This window comes from Hordeum vulgare, chromosome 7H, assembly GCF_904849725.1.
Source record: "Hordeum vulgare subsp. vulgare chromosome 7H, MorexV3_pseudomolecules_assembly, whole genome shotgun sequence".
NCBI lineage: Eukaryota > Viridiplantae > Streptophyta > Magnoliopsida > Poales > Poaceae > Hordeum > Hordeum vulgare.
The window spans coordinates 184,601,201-184,621,612 of NC_058524.1; positions in this window are offsets into that span (position 1 = coordinate 184,601,201).

Below are 20,412 nucleotides of genomic sequence, written 5' to 3' on the forward strand. Positions count from 1 at the left end.
GCAGTAACCAAGCGCCGGTCCACCCACATATCAAACTATCAAAGTAGCGAACGTGAATCATATGAACATGATGAAAACTAGCTTGACAGAAATTCCCATGTGTCCTCGGGAGCTCTTTACCTCCTATAAGACTTTGTACAGGCTTGTCCCTTGCTAGAAAAGGGATTGGGACACTTTGCTGCACTGTTGTTACTTTTGTTACTTGCTACTTGCTTCGAATCATCTTGTTACACAACTACTTGTTACCGATAATTTCAGTGCTTGGAGAGATTACCTTGCTGAAAACCACTTGTCAGATCCTTCTGCTCCTCGTTGGGTTCGACACTCTTACTTATCGGAAGGACTACGATAGATCCCCTATACTTGTGGGTCATCAAGACTCTTTTCTGGCGCCGTTGCCGGGGAGTGAAGCGCCTTTGGTAAGTGGAATTTGGTAAGGAAACATTTATATAGTGTGCTGAAATTTATTGTCACTTGTTACTATGGAAACTAATCCTTTGAGGGGCTTGTTCGGGGTATCTTCACCTCAAACGGAAGCACAAAGAGTTGCTCCTCAACCTTCTGCAACTATTGAAAATATTTGCTATGAATTTCCTTCGGGTATGCTTGAGAAACTGCTAGCTAATCCTTTTACAGGAGATGGAACATCACATCCAGACTTGCATCTAATCTATGTTGATGAAGTTTGTGGTTTATTTAAGGTTGCAGGTTTGCCCGAGGATGAGGTCAAGAAGAATTTCTTGCCCTTATCTTTGAGGGATAAGGCGTTGACATGGTATAGGCTATGTGATGATACTGGATCATGGAACTACAATCGGTTGAAATTGGAATTTCATCAAAAGTTTTATCCTATGCATCTAGTACATCGTGATCGGAATTATATTTATAACTTTTGGCCTTGTGACAGAGAAAGCATCGCTCAAGCTTGGGGGAGGCTTAAATCAATGTTATATTCATGCCCCAACCATGAGCTCTCAAGAGAAATTATCATTCAGAACTTCTATGCTCGGCTTTCTCATGATGATCGCACCATGCTTGACACTTCTTGTACCGGTTCTTTTATGAAGAGAGATATTGAATTCAAATGGAATTTATTGGAAAGAATTAAATGCAACTCTGAAGATTGGGAGCTTGATGAAGGTAAGGAGTCAGGTATGAATTTCAAGTTTGATTGCGTTAAATCCTTTGTCGAAACAAATACTTTTTGTGATTTTAGCGCTAAGTATGGACTTGACTCTAAGATAGTAGCTTCATTGTGTGAATCATTTGCTGCTCATATTGATCTCCCCATAGACAAGTGGTTTAAATATCATCCTCCCTTAGAAGTCAATGTAGATAAACCCAATCCAGTTGAAGAGAAAGTCATTGCCTATAATGATCCTATTGTTCCTAGTGCTTACATTGAGAAACCACCTTTCCCTGTTAGGATAAAGGACCATTCTAAAGTTTCAACTGTGATACGTAGGGGCTACATTAGAACACCTACACCCCCTGAGAAAATTAGAGTTGAACCTAGCATTGCTATTATCAAAGATCTCCTGTCCGACAATGTTGATGGCCATGATATTCACTTCTTGAAGATGCTGCTAGAATTGCTATCATGCTAGAGACAAACATAGGCATGTTGTTGGCACACCTGTTGTTTCTGTTAAGATAGGAGATCATTGTTATCATGGTTTATGTGACGTGGGTGCTAGTGTTAGTGCAATACATCAATCCTTATATGATGAAATTAAAGACGAGATTGCACCTGTTGAGATGGAACCTATTGATGTCACTATCTAGCCTACCAATAGAGATACTATTTGCCCTGTGGGAATTGTTAGAGATGTTGAAGTCTTGTGTGGTAAAACGAAGTATCCTGCTAATTTCCACGTTCTTGCTACCACACAAGATAGCTTTTGTCCCATCATATTTGGCAGACCTTTTCTCAATACTGGCAATGCTCATATTGACTGTGTGAAGCAAACTTTCACTGTTGGATTTGAAGGCGTGTCACATGAGTTCAATTTCTCCAAGTTTGGTAGACAACCTCATGAAAAAGAGTTGTCTAGTAGGGATGAAATTATTGCCTTAGCTTCTATTGCCGTGCCTCCTACTGATCCCTTAGAGCAATACTTGCTTGAGCATGAAAATGATATACATATGGATGAAAGGGATGAAATAGATAGAGTTGTCTTAGAACAATATCCTATCCTTAAGAATAATCTGTCTGTTGAACTGCTTGGGGATCCACCCCCACCAAAGGGTGATCCTATGTTCGAGCTTAAACAGTTGCCTGATACTCTTAAGTATGCCTATCTTGATGAAAAAGAGATATATCCTATCATTATTAGTGCTAGCCTCTCGGAGCAGGAAGAAAAGAAGTTACTAAAAACTCTCAGGAAGCACCGTGCTGCTATTGGATATACTCTTGATGATCTTAAGGGCATTAGTCCCACTCTATGTCAGCACACGATTAAAACTGATCCTGATTTCAAACCAGTTGCTGATCATCAAAGGAGATTGAATCCTAAGATGAAAGAAGTAGTAAGAAAAGAAATACTAAAGCTCCTAGAAGCAGGTATTATCTAGGTGTACCTTCTTACTAGTAGGTGACCTTTCAGTGTGCCACTGAGAGTAGTTCGTCATAATGTTGTCTAAGAGCTTTGTGGCTTCTCCTAACGTGATTTCCATGAACGTTCCACCTGAGGCGGAGTCCAAGATATTTCTAGAAGCGAAATTCAAGCCAGCGTAAAAGATTTGAATAATCATCCAAAGGCTCAAGTCATGAGCGGGACAATTTCTAATCATTAATTTCATTCTCTCCCAAGCTTGTGCAACATGTTCATCATCAAGTTGCTTGAAATTCATGATATCATTACGGAGAGAGATGGTCTTAGTCGGCGGAAAATACTTGGATATGTAAGCATCTTTGCACTTATCCCAAGAATCGATACTATTTTGGGCAAAGAAGAAAACCAAGTTTTTGCACGATCTCGCAACAAGAAAGGAAAAAGCTTTAATTTAATCACGTCATTATCCACATATTTTTTCTTTTACATATCGCAAAGCTCAATGAAGGTATTGAGATGGGATGCGGCATCTTCACTAGGAAGGCTAGAGAATTGCTCTTTCATAACAAGATTCAGCAAAGCGGCATTGATTTCGTATGACTTCGCACTAGTGGCGGGAGCAATCGGAGTACTAATAAAATCATTATTATTAGTATTCGAGAAGTCACAAAGTTTGGTGTTTTCATTCATGGTGACTTCAGCAAGCAAGCAAGCACCCAAGCAAACAAAGAGCAGGAGAGAAAAAGGGCGAACGAAAAGGCGAACGAAAAAGGCAAACGAAAAAGGCAAATTGGTGAAGTGGGGGAGAGGAAAACGAGAGGCAACTGGCAAACAAAGTAAATGCAAGAGATGAGTTTGCGACACTTACTTGAATGAGTTCTTGACTTGATCTTCCTCACCGGCAACGGCGCTAGAAATTCTTCTGCTGCGGCAACAAAAGTCCTTCCTTGGCGATAGGAATTCTTCTTGTTACTTCTCTGGTTTGTGTCGGTTTTTCCCTTGAAGAGGAAAGGGTGATGCAGCACAGTAGTAGTAAATATTTCCCTCAGTTTGAGAACCAAGGTATCGATCCAGAAGGAGGGCCTCGTCAAGTCCAAAGTACATGCGCAAACACAAATAAGCTTGCACCCAACGCTTCAAAGGGGTTGTCAATCCCTTCAAGATTGTTTGCAAAGTGAGATCTCAAGGCGGAAAGTGCAACGAAGTAAAAAGTGTAAGGCTGAAAATATGGTGTGGAGTAGACCCTGGGAGCCATAGTGTTCACTAGAGGCTTCTCTCATAATAGCAAATATCACGGTCGGTGAACAAATTACGGTCGAGCAATTGATAGAACCGCGCAAAGTCATGATGATATCTAGGGCAATGGTCATACATATAGGCATCACGTCTGAGAGAAGTAGACCGATACTTTCTGCATCTACTACTATTACTCCACACATCGACCGCTATCCAGCATGCATCTAGTGTATTGAGTTCATGACGAACAGAGTAACGCTTTAAGCAAGATGACATGATGTAGAGGGATAATCTCAAACCAATGATGAAAACCCCATCTTTTTACCCTTGATGGCAACAACACGATGCGTGCCTCGCTACCCCTTCTGTCACTGGTTGAGGTCACCGCACGGTATGAACCCAAAACCAAGCACTTCTCCCATTGCAAGAATCATAGATCTAGTTGGCCAAACAAAACCCACAACTCGAAGAGAATTACAAGGATATGAAATCATGCATAAGAGAGATCAGAAGAAACTCAAATAAGATTCATAGATAATCTGATCATAAATCCACAATTCAGCGGATCTCGACAAACACACCGCAAAAGAAGATTACATTGGATAGATCTCCATGGAGATCATAGAGAACTTTGTATTGAAGATCCAAGAGAGAGAAGAAGCCATCTAGTTACTAGCTATGGACCCGTAGGTCTATGGTGAACTACTCACGCATCATCGGAGAGGTCATGGTGTTGATGGAGAAGCCCTCCGTGTCCGAATCCCCCTCCGGCAGGGCACCAGAACATGCCCAGAAGGGATCTTGCGGAGACAGAAGCTTGCGGCGGCGGAAAAGTGATTTTGATGATCTCCTCATTTTTTGGGATTTTTAGGGAATTTATAGGCGCAACCCCTAGGTCAGGGGGCGCTCAAGGGGCCCACAAGCCTGGGTGGCGTGGCCTACCCCCTGGCCGCGGGGTGGGGGCTTGTGGGACCCCTGAGGCTCCCTGCCTTGGCTCCCAAGCTCCCCGATCTTCTTCTGTTCCAGAAAAAAAATCTTTTCGGGGATTTTCTTCCGTTTGGACTCCGTTTCAAAATCTCCTCAGAAAGGGGTCAAAAACATGGAAAAAAACAAGAACTGGCACTTGGCACTGAGTTAATAATATAGTCCCAAAAAATATATAAAAGGCATGCAAAACAGCCAAAGTTTGACAAGATAATAGCATGAAAGCATCAAAAATTATAGATACGTTGGAGACGTATCAAGCATACCCAAGCTTAACTCCTGCTCATCCTCGAGCAGGGAAGTGATAAAGAATGAATTTTTGATGTGGAATGCTACTTGCATAGTTGTCCTTTGCAACTTATTTCACGTGACATGAATGTTCAGATCCATAAGATTCAAAACAATAGTTTGCTATTAACATGAAAACAATAATACTTCAAGTAAACTAGCAAGGTAATCATGAACTTTCAAAATAACAAGGCCAAAGAAAGTTATCCCTACAAAATCATATAGTCTGGCTATGCTCCATCATCCTCACACAACTAATGTAAATCATGCACAACCCCGGTATTGGCCAAGTAATTGTTTTCGCACTCTTACTTTCTCAAACTTTTTATAACTATCACGCAATACATGAGCGCGAGCCATGGATATAGCACTATAGGTGGTGGTTGTGAGAAAAAAAAGGGGAGATGGTCACATTGACTCGGCGTATCAATAGGCTTAGGAGATGCCCATTAATAGATATCAATGTGAATGAGTAGGGATTGCCATACAAAAGGATGCACTAGAGCTATAAGTATGTGAAAGCTCAAAAGGAAAACTAGTGGGTGTGCATCCAACTTGCTTGCTCACGAAGACCTAGGGCAATTTTTTAGGAAGCCCGTCATTGGAATATACAAGCCAAGTTTTATAATGAAGATTACCACTAGCATATGGTAGTGAGAAAGCAAGAAGCTCTCAATCATGAAGAACATGGTGCTATTATGAAGCACAAGTGTGGAAAAGGATAGTAGCATTGTCCCTTCTCTCTTTTTCTCTCTTTTTTCATTTGGGCTATTAGGCCTCTCTTTTTTTCTCCCTTTTTTTATTTTTGGGCTCTTTGGCCTCTATTTTTTCCTCACATGGGACAATGCTCTAATAATGATGATCATCACACTTTTATTTACTCACAGCTCAAAGATCCCAATGATGATGACTCCATAGGGAATGCCTCCGGCAGTGTACGGGGATGCAACTATCTAGCATGGCGTATGACGTTGAAAACATCTCGCTAGCTATCTTACCATCATGCAATGGCAATATGAGAGTGACAGCACAAGTCTTGAGATGGAACGGTGGGAGTTGCATGGCAATATATCTCGGAATTGCTATGAAAATGCCATAGTAGGTAGATATGGTGGCTGTTTTGAGGAAAGAATTTGGTGGGTTTGTGCACCGGCGAGAATTGCCCGACACTAGAGAGGCTAGTAATGGTGGAAGGTGAAAGTGCATCTATACCATGGGCTCACATTAGTCATGAAGAACTCACATACTTGTTGCGAAAGTTTTTATTAGTAATTGAAACAAAGTGCTAAACGCATACTTCAAGGGGAAGGGTTGGTAGGTGTTAACCATCGCGCGATCCCGACCTCAACACAAAGGATGACAATCAATAGATCAATTATGCTCCGACTTCCTAACATAGAGGTTCACCATACGTGCATGCTATGGGAATCACTAACTTCAACACAAGTATCTCTAGATTCACAACACCCTACTAACCTAGCTGTCAATATTACCAAATCCACGTCTCAAAACTAATTGAGAGGAATCGAAACTTCTCTTTCTACTCAATGCACATGAAGATGGAGGTTTTTGCATCCTCTTTAGGCATCTTTCACATTTGGGACTACTTTCATAGCATAAGCCAACTACCAAATCACGTACCGTCGTGCTCTAAAAGATATAAGTGAAGCACTAGAGCAAAAGTATCTAGCTCAAAAGATATAAGTGAAGCACTATGAGCATTCTAGCAAAATCACGATGAGTGCATGTCTCTCTCTCTCTCAAAAAGGTGTGCAGCAAGGATGATTGTGACACAACAAAAAGAAAAGACTCCTACGATAAAAGACGCTCCAAGCAAAACACATATCATGTGGTGAATAAAAATATAGCTCCAAGTAATGTTACCGATGGATTGAAGACGAAAGAGGGGATGCCTTCCCGGGGCATCCCCAAGCTTAGGATTTTTGGTGTCCTTGAATTTGTCTTGGGATGCCTTGGGCATCCCCAAGCTTGAGCTCTTTCCACTCCTTATCTCATCGTCCATGAGAACATCACCCAAAACTTGAAAACTTCACAACATAAAACTTAAACAGAAACTCGTGATAACGTTAGTACAAGTAAACAAACTACCACTTCTTTTGGTACGGTAGAAAACTTGAATTCCATCTATATTGGTGTTGGGCTACTGTATTCTCACTTTTCCATGGCTAGTACCCCCCGATACTAACCATAGTTTCATCAAAACAAGCAACCAACTCAACAAAAATAGAATCTGTCAAAAACAGACCAGTGTGTAGCAATCTGTATACTTTGTATACTTCTGGTACCTCAAAAAATCTGAACAATTACGAAGGCCTGAGAAAAAAGCGTATAAACCAGAAGCAAAAAGAATCAACGCAAAATCTCTTTCTGAATAAAAATGAAAAATCATCTCGTGAGTGAAAAGTTGTTGTCTTTTTCCAGCAGGATCAAACAACCATTACCAAGACTAGTCATAAAGGTTTTGCTTGGCTCAAACACAAAAAGAAACACAAAAAAAACAATCACAACAAAATTGTGATGGTGTAGCCGCAACAAAACAAAAAAAATTCATTAGGTTGCCTCCCAGCAAGCACTATTGTTTAACGCCCTTAGCTAGGCATAAAAGTGATAGAATCACGTATCGTCGTCTTTGGTGCTCAAACCATAAGTGGCCCTCATCATGGATTCATAAGGCAATCTTATTTTATTTCTAGGAAAGTGTTCCATGCCCTTCCTTAAAGGAAATTGAAATCTAATATTCCCTTCCTTCATATAGATGATAGCACCGATAGTCCTTAGGAAAGGTCTACCAAGAATAATAGGGCAAGTAGGATTGCGATCAATGTCAAGCACAATGAAATCCACGGGTACATTGTTCTTATTTGCAACAATAGGAACATCATTTATCCTTCCCATGGGTTTCTTGATAGTAGAATCAGCAAGATGCAAATTAAGAGAACACTCTTCAATCTCATTAAATCCCAGAACATCACATAAAGACTTTGGAATCGCAGAAACACTAGCACCCAAATCACACAAAGCATTGCACTCATAGTTTTTTATTTTGATTTTGATGGTAGGTTCCCACTCATCGTGAAGCTTTCTAGGGATAGAGACTTCCAATTCAAGTTTCTTTTCAAACGATTTTATCATAGCTTCGACGATATGATCGGTAAAGGCCTTGTTTTGGCTATAAGCGTGTGGACAGTTTAACATGGATTGCATCAAAGAAATGCATTCAATCAAAGAGCAACTATCATAATTGAATTCCTTGAAATCACCGGTAGTAATTTCATTACTACTCAAAGTTTTAACATCTTCTACTCCACTTTCAATGCTTTTAGCATCAAGATAGATGGACTCTTAATCATTGGGGCACTTTTCAACCAAAGTGGATTCATATCCAGCCCCATAATCATTAGGTTTGACACAAGAAAACAAAGATTCAATGGGAGTCACACCAAGCACTTTAAGATCTTCGTGATTCTCATCACGAGAACACGCCTTTTTAAGCCATTCATGTCTAGCACGAATTTTGGCGGTTCTTTCTTGGCTCTCAATCATGGAAACACGCATAGCTTTCAAAGTTTCATCCATGTTGATTTTGGGAGGAGCACATCTAACTTTAAAATCATCCACATCACTAGACATTCTATCAACGCTCTTAGCTAAATCGTCAATTTTGAGTAGCTTTTCCTCTATGGACGCATTGAAAATCTTTTGAGAGTTGATGAACTCTTTGATATCACTCTCTAGATCAGAGGGTAATCTATTGTAATTTCCATGGGTATTGTTGTAGGAGTTGCCAAATTTATTAGAGGAGTTACCAGGAAAAGGCCTAGGAACATAGTTTCCTCTAAAAGCATTTTTGTTGCCAAAGTTATTCCTACCAACAAAATTACTGTCCAAGCTAGTGTTGCTACTCTCAATCAAAGAAGACAAAGGCATATCATTAGGATCCAAAGGAGAACTTATACTAGCAACCAAATTCATTAACTCGTCCATCTTAGCACTCAACGAGTTAATTTCTTCTATAGCGTGTACCTTCTTACTAGTAGGTGACCTTTCAGTGTGCCACCGAGAGTAGTTCGTCATAATGTTGTCCAAGAGCTTTGTGGCTTCTCCTAACGTGATTTCCATGAACGTTCCACCTGAGGCGGAGTCCAAGATATTTCTAGAAGCGAAATTCAAGCTAGCGTAAAAGATTTGAATAATCATCCAAAGGCTCAAGTCATGAGTGGGACAATTTCTAATCATTAATTTCATTCTCTCACAAGCTTGTGCAACATGTTCATGATCAAGTTGCTTGAAATTCATGATATCATTACGAAGAGAGATGATCTTAGCTGGCGGAAAATACTTGGATATATAAGCATCTTTGCACTTATCCCAAGAATCGGTACTATTTTTGGCTAAAGAAGAAAACCAAGTTTTTGCGTGATCTCGCAACAAGAAAGGAAAAGGCTTTAATTTAATCACGTCATTATCCACATCTTTTTTCTTTTGCATATCGCAAAGCTCAATGAAGGTATTGAGATGGGATGCAACATCTTCACTAGGAAGGCCAGAGAATTGCTCTTTCATAACAAGATTCAGCAAAGCGGCATTGATTTCGTATGACTCCGCACTAGTGGCGGGAGCAATCGTAGTACTAATAAAATCATTATTATTAGTATTCGAGAAGTCACAAAGTTTGGTGTTTTCGTTCATGGTGACTTCAGCAAGCAACCAAGCACCCAAGCAAACAAAGAGCAGGCGAGAAAAAGGGCGAACGAAAAGGCGAACAAAAAAGGCAAACGAAAAAGGCAAATTGGTGAAGTGGGGGAGAGGAAAACGAGAGGCAACTGGCAAACAAAGTAAATGCAAGAGATGAGTTTGCGACACTTACTTGGATGAGTTCTTGACTTGATCTTCCTCCCCGGCAACGGCGCCAGAAATTCTTCTGCTGCGGCAACAAAAGTCCTTCCTTGGCGCTAGGAATTCTTCTTGTTACTTCTCTGGTTTGCGTCGGTTTTTCCCTTGAAGAGGAAAGGGTGATGCAGCACAGGAGCAGTAAGTATTTCCCTCAGTTTGAGAACCAAGGTATCGATCTAGAAGGAGGGCCTCCTCAAGTCCAAAGTACCTGCACAAACACAAACAAGCTTGCACCCAACGCTTCAAAGGGGTTGTCAATCCCTTCAAGATTGTTTGCAAAGTGAGATCTGAAGGCGGAAAGTGCAACGAAGTAAAAAGTGTAAGGAAGAAAATATGGTGTGGAGTAGACCTTGGGGGCCATAGTGTTCACTAGAGGCTTCTCTCATAATAGCAAATATCACGGTGGATGAACAAATTACTGTCGAGCAATTGATAGAACCACGCAAAGTCATGACGATATCTAAGGCAATGATCATACATATAGGCATCACGTCCGAGACAAGTAGACCGATACTTTCTGCATCTACTACTATTACTCCACACATCGACCGCTATCCAACATGCATCTAGTGTATTGAGGTCATGACGAACATAGTAACGCTTTAAGCAAGATGACATGATGTAGAGGGATAATCTCAAACCAATGATGAAAACCCCATCTTTTTACCCTTGATGGCAACAACGATGCGTGCCTCGCTACCCCTTCTATCACTGGGTGAGGTCACCGCACGGTATGAACCCAAAACCAAGCACTTCTCCCATTGCAAGGATCATAGATCTAGTTGGCCAAACAAAACCAACAACTCGAAGAGAATTACAAGGATATGAAATCATGCATAAGAGAGATCAGAAGAAACTCAAATAAGATTCATAGATAATTTGATCATAAATCCACAATTCATCGGATCTCGACAAACACACCGCAAAAGAAGATTACATCGGATAGATATCCATGAATATCATGGAGAACTTTGTATTGAAGATCCAAGAGAGAGAAGAAGCCATCTAGTTACTAGCTATGGACCCATAGGTCTATGGTAAACTACTCACGCATCATCGGAGAGGTTATGGTGTTGATGGAGAAGCCCTGCGTGTCCGAATCCCCCCTCCGGCAGGGCACCAGAACGTTCCCCAGATGGGATCTTGCGGAGACAGAAGTTTGCGGCGGCGGAAAAGTGATTTCGATGATCTCCTCATTTTTTTAGGATTTTTAGGGAATTTATAGGCGCAACCCCTAGGTCAGGGGGCGCTCAGGGGGCCCACAAGCCTGGGTGGCGTGGCCTACCCCCCTGGCCGCGGGGTGGGAGCTTGTGGGGACCCTGAGGCTCCCCTGCCTTGGCTCCCAAGCTCCCCGATCTTCTTCTGTTCCGGAAAAAAATCTTTTCGGGGATTTTCTTCCGTTCGGACTCCGTTTAAAAATCTCCTCTGAAAGGGGTCAAAAACATGGAAAAAACAGGAATTGGCACTTGGCACTGAGTTAATAAGTTAGTCCCAAAAAATATATAAAAGGCATGCAAAACATCCAAAGTTTGACAAGATAATAGCATGAAACCATCAAAAATTATAGATACGTTGGAGACGTATCAAGCATCCCCAAGCTTAACTCCTTCTCGTCCTCGAGTAGGGAAGTGATAAAGAATGAATTTTTGATGTGGAATGCTACCTGCATAGTTGTCCTTTGCAACTTCTTTCACGTGACTTGAATGTTCAGATCCGTAAGATTCAAAACAATAGTTTGCTATTAATATGAAAACAATAATACTTCAAGCAAACTGGCAAGGCAATCATGAACTTTCAAAATAAGAAGGCCAAAGAAAGTTAACCCTACAAAATCATATAGTCTGGCTATGCTCCATCATCCTCACACAACTAATGTAAATCATGCACAACCCCGGTATTGGCCAAGTAATTGTTTTCGCACTCTTACTTTCTCAAACTTTTTATAACTATCACGCAATACATGAGCATGAGCCATGGATATAGCACTATAGGTGGAATAGGGTGTGGTGGTGGTTGTGAGACAAAAAAGAGGGGATGGTCACATTGACTCGGCGTATCAATAGGCTATGGAGATGCCCATTAATAGATATCAATGTGAATGAGTAGGGATTGACATACAAAAGGATGCACTAGAGTTATAAGTATCTGAAAGCTCAAAAGGAAAACTAGTGGGTGTGCATCCAACTTGCTTGCTCACGAAGACCTAGGGCAGTTTTTTAGGAAGCCCATCATTGGAATATACAAACCAAGTTTTATAATGAAGATTCCCACTAGCATATGGTAGTGACAAAGCAAGAAGCTCTCAATCATGAAGAACATGGTGCTATTATGAAGCACAAGTGTGGAAAGGATAGTAGCATTGTCCCTTCTCTCTTTTTCTCTTTTTTCATTTGGGCTCTGAGGCCTCTCTTTTTTTCTCCTTTTTTTATTTTTGGGCTCTTTATCCTATTTTTTTCCTCACATGGCACAATGCTCTAATAATGATGATCATCACACTTTTATTTACTCACAGCTCAATGATCCCAATGATGATGACTTCATAGGGAATGCCTCCGGCAGTGTACCGGGATGCAACTATCTAGCATGGCGTATGACGTTGAAAACATCTCGCTAGCTATCTTACGATCATGCAATGGCAATATGAGAGTGACGGCACAAGTCATGAGACGGAATAGTGGGAGTTGCATGGCAATATATCTCGAAATGGCTATGAAAATGCCATAGTAGGTAGATATGGTGGCTGTTTTGAGGAAGGAATTTGGTGGGTTTGTGCACCGGCGAGAATTGCACGGCACTAGAGAGGCTAGTAATGGTGGAAGGTGAAAGTGCATCTATACCATGGGCTCACATTAGTCATGAAGAACTCACATACTTGTTGCGAAACTTTTTATTAATAATCAAAACAAAGTGTTAAACGCATACTCCGAGGGGAAGGGTTGGTAGGTGTTAACCATCGCACGATCCCGACCTCAACACAAAGGATGACAATCAATAGATCAATTATGCTCCGACTTCCTAACATAGTTGTTCACCATACGTGCATGCTACGGGAATCACTAACCGTTTGGACTCCGTTTCAAAATCTCCTATGAAAGGGGTCAAAAACATGGAAAAACAGGAACTGGCACTTGGCACTGAGTTAATAAGTTAGTCCCAAAAAATATATAAAAGGCATGCAAAACATCCAAAGTTTGACAAGATAATAGCATGAAACCATCAAAAATTATAGATACGTTGGAGACGTATCACTAAGCAACACAGAGATTAAACTAATTCTGCAAAAGACTGTCAACAGGTCTAGAAAGAATTGGTCTAAGAAGCTCGATGATGCACTGTGGGCTTATAGAACTGCCTATAAGAATCCCATGGGCATGTCTCCGTACAAAATGGTGTACGGTAAAGCATGTCATTTACCTCTTGAGCTAGAACATAAAGCTTATTGGGCAATCAAAGAGCTCAACTTTGATTTCAAACTTGCCAGTGAGAATAGGTTATTTGACATTAGCTTGCTTGATGAATGGAGAACTCAGGCATATGAGAATGCCAAGTTGTTCAAAGAGAAGGTTAAGAGGTGGCATGATAAGAGGATACAAAAGCGTGAGTTCAATGTAGGTGATTATGTCTTGCTATATAACTCTCGTTTAAGATTCTTTGCAGGAAAGATTCTCTCTAAATGGGAAGGTCCCTATGTTGTTGAGGAAGTATATCGTTCCGGTGCTATCAAGATCAACAACACACAAGGTAATTGTCCGATAGTTGTAAATGGGCAGAGAATCAAGCATTATATCTCAGGTACTCCCATAAATGTTGAAAGCAATATTATCTATACCATAACTCCAGAAGAATACCTAAGGGATATTTATCAGCCTGTTTCAGACTCCGAAAACGAAGAGGTATCTGATTCGGTAAGAAAACATAGTACAAAACTTTTCCAGTAGGAAATTTTCTCCGTTTTGGAATATTTGAAAAAATACAAAATTTGGAAGTAGTCCGGAAAGTGTGCGAGGAGGCGACAAGCCTGCACGGCGCGGGTCCACCCCCTGGCCGCGCTGTGAGGGCTTGTGGCCACCTCGTGCGCCTCCCGGACTCCGTTTTCGTGCAGGATACTACTTCTGATCTGAAAAAAATCATTATATATACTTCCATTTGGTCTGACCCCTGCATCACGCAGATTTCCTGTGTTTTTCGTTTCGAGCTTGTTTCTGTTGCAGATCTAGATCGCCATGACTTCCCCAAAAGCTCCGAAGGACAAGATCTTCGAGAAGGTCATCAATCCCTACCTTACAGGAGTCTTGCAACACCCTCAATCTATCGAGATGTGTGAGGGGATGTTGCACATCCGTGATGTTGAGGGGCCCAAGAAGACCGGAACCGTGGAGACGAGGCTCGAAGCAATGGAGCAACAAATCTTCAAGTGCCAAGGGATGGTGGAGCGTGGACTCAACGCCAACCACATGATGATCACGGAGTTCACCAACCAAGCACAGGATTGATGCCAATGACATTGGGAAGCACCTCTCCAGGCTCTATGACAGGATTGATCAACTCCAGGCCCAGATCTATGACCTGCAGAACCAAAACTGTGAGTATGAGTATAGATTTAAATAAATACGGTTGGCTGCAGATTTGAGGATTCCGGAGACTCGTTCATCTTTCCATGATGGAGCACCTATGCCTTGGAAGACGGAGGATCAAACTCATGTTGCAACAACTCCACCATCACCACCAAAGGAAGACAACTGAGCATTGGTATGGGCAATCTCCTTGGCTTGTGCCAAGCTTGGGGGAGTTGCCCCGGTATCGTATCACCATCACATCTTTTGCCTTTACCTTTGTTTTAGTTTTCCTTTTCAGTTTTCTCTTTCTCTAGTAGATTAGAAGTCTTAGTGTTTTAGTCTTGAGTTTTTCTTTGTGTCACCCCCAATGTATTCGAGCTCGTGAGCCATATAATAAAGAATGTCTTAGTTGAAGGGCTTTGCCTCTTGCCATGATCAAAAGAGTGAGAATAGAACAAAAGCATGAAAGACCATGTAATGATCTTATGGGAAGTAATGGCTTCACATATAAAAAGAATGAGGATTGAAACTTGTTGAGGGTAGGCAAACGTAGACCTTGGTCATTGTTGCAATTAATAGGAAGTGATAAAGAAGGAGAGGTTCACATATAAATACATCATCTCAGACACCATCTATGATTGTGAACACTCACTAAACTATTGCATGCCTAGAAGTAGATGTTGGACAAGGAAGACAACATAATGAATTGTGTTTGCTTGGCTCCGAACAATGTTATATGATTAGAGATCCCTTAGCATGTGACGATTGCTTCCACCTCATATTAGCCAAACCTCCCGCACTAAGTAGAGATACTACTTGTGCATCCATAAACCTTCAACCCAGTTTTGCCATGAGAGTCCATCATACCTACTTATGGAATGAATAAGATCCTTCAAGTAAGTTGTCATCGGTGCAAGAAATAAAAATTGCTCTCTAATATGTATGATCTATTAGTGTGTGGAAAATAAGCTTTGTACGAACCTGTGATGACGAAGACATAAAAGCGACAGACTGCATAATAAAGTTCTTTATCACAGGGGGCAATATAAAGTGACGTTCCTCCGCACTAAGAGGACACGCATCCAAACCTCAAAAGTGCATGACAACCTCTGCTTCCCTGTGCGAAGGGCCTATCTTGTACCTTTACTTTTTGCCCTTGAAAGAGTCATGGTGATCTTCACCAATTCCTTCTCTCGCCTTTATCTTGGCTAACGGCATATGCTTGGGAAACATCTATATTCATATGTCAACTTTGAAGTAAGTATTCATGAATTATTATCGTTGACATTACCCTTGAGGTAAGCAGTTGGGAGGCAAAACTATAAGCCCCTATCTTTCTCCGTGTCCAGCTGAAACTTTGATCTCATGAGTACCACATGAGTTGTAGCAATTGTAGAGGACGAAAGAATGATTGAGTATGTGGATTTGCCTTACAAGCTCTTATTTGACTCTTTTTGATGTTGTGATAAATTGCAATTGATTCAATGACTAAAGGCTATCGGTAGTTACTTCTCGGTAAGGTTCTTGATCCATGCTTTACTTTGTGAAGGCATTATCACTTTAGCATGAGAGATTATATGTTGGTATTGTTGTTCTGATCATGATCATGATGCATGCATGTTCGTATCTTGTTTTGTCGACACCTCTCTCCCTAAACATGTGGACATATTTATTGAGTTAGGCTTTCGCTTGAGGACAAGCGAGGTCTAAGCTTGGGGGAGTTGATACGTCCATTTTGCATCATGTTTTCATGTTGATATTTATCGCTTCTTGGGCTGTTATTTCACTTCACGGTACAATTCTTATGCCTTTTCTCTCTTATTTTGCAAGGTTTACATGAAGAGGGAGAATACCGGCAGCTGGAATTCTGGCCTGAAAGTGGAGCACAGTTGAGATACATATTCTGCGCAACTCCAAACGCCGTAAAAATCAACGAGGATTTTTTGCCAGATTTATAAAAAACACTAGGTCGAAGAAGCGCCAGAGGGGCGCCAGGGGTTGGCCACAAGCCTACACGGCGCGGCGACCCCCCAACCCCAGACCGAGCCATGAGGGCTTGTGGGCAACCTGCTGGCCCACTTGCCCCCCTCTTCTGCTATATGAAGGGTTTCGTCTGGAAAAAAATCAAGGAGGAGCTTTTTCGTGGTTTCACCGCCGCCAAGAGGCGGAACTTGACCAGAACCAATCTAGAGCTCCGGGAGGACGATCCTGCCGGGGAAACTTCCCTCCCGGAGGGGGAAATTGTCCCCATCGTCATCACCAACACTCCTCTCATCAGATGGGACTCGTCACCATGAACATCTTCATCAGCACCATCTCATCTCCAAACCCTAGTTCATCACTTCTAACCAATCTCCGTCTCGCGACTCCGATTGGTACTTGTAAGGTTGCTAGTAGTGTTGATTACTCTTTGTAGTTGATGCTAGTTGGATTATTTGGTGGAAGAGTTTATGTTCAGATCCTTGATGCTACTCATTACCTCTCTGGTCATGAACATGATTATGCTTTGTGAGTAGTTACTTTTGTTCCTGAGGACATGGGATAAGTCATGCTATAAGTAGTCATGTTAATTTGGTATTCGTTCGATATTTTGATGTGTTGTATGTTGTCTATCCTCTAGTGGTGTTATGTGAACGTCGACTACATAACACTTCACCGTTATTTGGGCCTAGAGGAAGGCATTGGGAAGTACTAAGTAGATGATGGGTTGCTAGAGTGATAGAAGCTTAAACCCTAGTTTATGTGTTTCTTCGTAAGGGGCTGATTTGGATCCACTAGTTTAATGCTATAGTTAGACTTTGTCTTAAATCTTCTTTCGTAGTTGTGGATGCTTGCAAGAGGGGTTAATCATAATTGGGATGCTTGTACAAGTAAGGGCAGTACCCAAGCACCGGTCCACCCACATATCAAACTATCAAAGTAGCGAACGTGAATCATATGAACATGATGAATACTAGCTTGACAGAAATTCCCATGTGTCCTCGGGAGCGCTTTACCTCCTATAAGACTTTGCCCAGGCTTGTCCCTTGCTACAAAAGGGATTGGGCCACTTTGCTGCACCGTTGTTAATTTTGTTACTTGCTACTTGCTTCGAATCATCTTGTTACACAACTACTTGTTACCGATAATTTCAGTGCTTGCAGAGATTACCTTGCTGAAAACCACTTGTCACATCCTTCTGCTCCTCGTTGGGTTCGACACTCTTACTTATCGAAAGGATTACGATAGATCCCCTATACTTGTGGGTCATCAGTGGCGCGTGCGTTCTTCAAGCCGAACGACATAGTGACATAGCAGTAGGCTTCGAATGGGGTGATGAATGAGGTCTTCAGCCGGTCAGACAGGTCCAACTTGATCTGGTGGTAGCTGGAATAGGCGTCCAGGAAAGACAGCAAATCGTAGCCGGTCCTGGAGTCGATCACTTGATCAATCCAGGGCGGGGCAAAAGGGTCCTTCGGACACGCCTTATTGAGTCTTGTGTAGTTGATACACATGCGCCAGGTTTTGTTCTTCTTCAACACCAGGACTGGGTTCGCTAGCCAGTCCGGGTGGAAAACTTCCATGATGAAACTGGCTACGAGCAGCTGGGCGATCTCTTCTCCTATAATACACCGCTTCTCCTCAGAGAAATGGCGCATGGGTTGCTTGACTGGTTTTGCATCCAGCCGCACATGAAGCTTGTGCTTAGCGTACTTCCTTGGAACACGCGACATGTCCATGGGCGACCTTGCAAAGATGTCCTGATTCTCATGGAGGAAGTCAATGAGCTTGCCTTCCAATTTGCTGCTGAGGGTGGCGCCGATGGTGATGCACTGCTTGCGGTTGGCCGGGTCGAGTGGCACCTGCTTGGTGTCCTTGGACGGTCGGAACATCGCCTCACTGGCTGGCTGGGTTGGGGGAGTTGGCACAGCCGGCTGCTCGGTGGCCTGGGCCACGAGCCAATCAAGCTGGCGTTTCTCCTCAGCGGTCACCAACGCCTCGTCTAGCCGGCTACTGTCGTGCGCGCACTCGATTGATTTCTTGTAGTCCCTAACTACGGTGATGATGCCCTTGGGACCCGGCATCTTCATCTTGAGGTAGACGTAGTGGGGGATCGCCATGGATTGGCGAGCATCGACCTGCCCAAGAGCGCGTGGTAGGGGCTATCGAGGTCCACCACCTCGAACCATACTGGCTCGCGATGGAAGTGGGCCTTGTCGTCGAAGAGGACGTCGAGCTGGATTTTGCGGATTGGTGAGCAGGATTGTCGTGGCATGATGCCATGGAAAACCGTCCGGGTTGGTTGTAGGTTGTTTTCCCTGAGCCCTACCTTGAGCAGCGTGTCGCGGTAGAGGATGTTGATGTTGCTGCCACCGTTGACCAGCACTCATGAGAACTGGCAGGTGAGCCTCTTGGAGGCGATGGTGGGGTCGAGGACGAGGGCGTAGCTGCCAGGGTTTGACATCATGGCCGGGTGGTCAGCCCGGCTCTAGGTGACCGGCTTCTCAGGCCAATGCATGTATTGCAGGACTGAGGGCACGGTGGCGTTCACCTCATGCGAGCGCTGACGCTGGTTGTGCTTGTCGCTGCCTTCGTTGGTGAAGACAACGTAGTCGGAACTAGTCGTGGAGGCGGCCGTCATTGGGGGGAGCCAGAGGCGGAACCGACAGAAGAGCGGACATTTGAGGAGCCAGAGGTGGAGGAGCCGAAAGGCCCTTACCCTGGGCTAGCCGCTATGAGAAGCTACAATGTCGGGGCGTGTGCGTAGTTGGCTTCGCCCCGGAGTTCATCTTGCATGGTGCGTCGAGCATCTCCTCGAAGTTGAGCTTAGGATTCCAGGTGCCCTTGTCGGCTCGCTGGCGCTGGCTGGCGGCCTGGGCAGTCGGCTGCTCTTCCTGGATGGTGGCGACCTGCTTGCTCCCGTACCGGGGATCCAGCTGGTCGGCCTTCTGCTTGTTGTTCTGCTATCCCCGACTCTCGATAGCTGGTCGTGGAATAGCTGGCGATGGGGCGGCCATGCTAGTTGCGGTGACCTTGATCCGCATCACACAGTCGGCCGTGGCGTACTTGTCCGCCTTGTCCATGAGCTCTGCCAGGGTGGTAGGCTCCGAGCACATGAGCTTGTGCGTAAGGAGGGTGTTGTCCCGGCAGCCCTTGATGAAGTATTGTATGGGCTGCACCTCATGCACCCCTTCACACGAGTTGCGCAACTCGGTCCAACGCGTGAGTTAGTCGCGGAAGGGCTCGTCCGCCGCCTGGACGCACATGGCCAACTCGCGGGGACGATCAGTGCGCTTGTAGGTGCCGGTGAAGTTGCGAACGAACGCTTCCTCAAACTCAACCCAAGCGTTGATGCTGCCGGCCGGCAGGCTGTTAAGCCAAGTCTGGACCAAGCCGGTCAACATGAGGAGGACATAGCACATCGGAACACGCTTGTTTCCCCTAGCGATGCTGACTCGAGTGGTGTAGTCGATCAGCCAATCTTCCGGCTTGGTCGTACCGTTGTACTTTGGAGTGTCGCGTGGAAGCGTGAAACCGGTGGGAAACGGCTCCTCGTGGATTCGGGGCCAAAACACGTCAGACCGATCAAACCCTCCTCCTCGAGGAGTGCGGATTGGGCCAGTCGGTCAAGGCGAAGGTGGGCGTCGTTCTTGCTTCGGGGGACGCACGGTCCAAGCCGGGCCATGAGCTCGGCCCAGACAGATGGAGTCGGCGAGCGTGTCCGCTCCTACCGTGGAGGTGGGGTGCACGCGCGAGCCGACCAGCCGCCTCCCTCGGGGGCGTTGTTGTGCCAGCTCGAGACTGTCGGCTGCTCGATCCCATGTTGGGAGTGCGTGCCGCGACTCCCATTGGCGCGGACAGGAGCTACGAGGGGAGGAAGAGTGTTGGGCCTGCTGGCG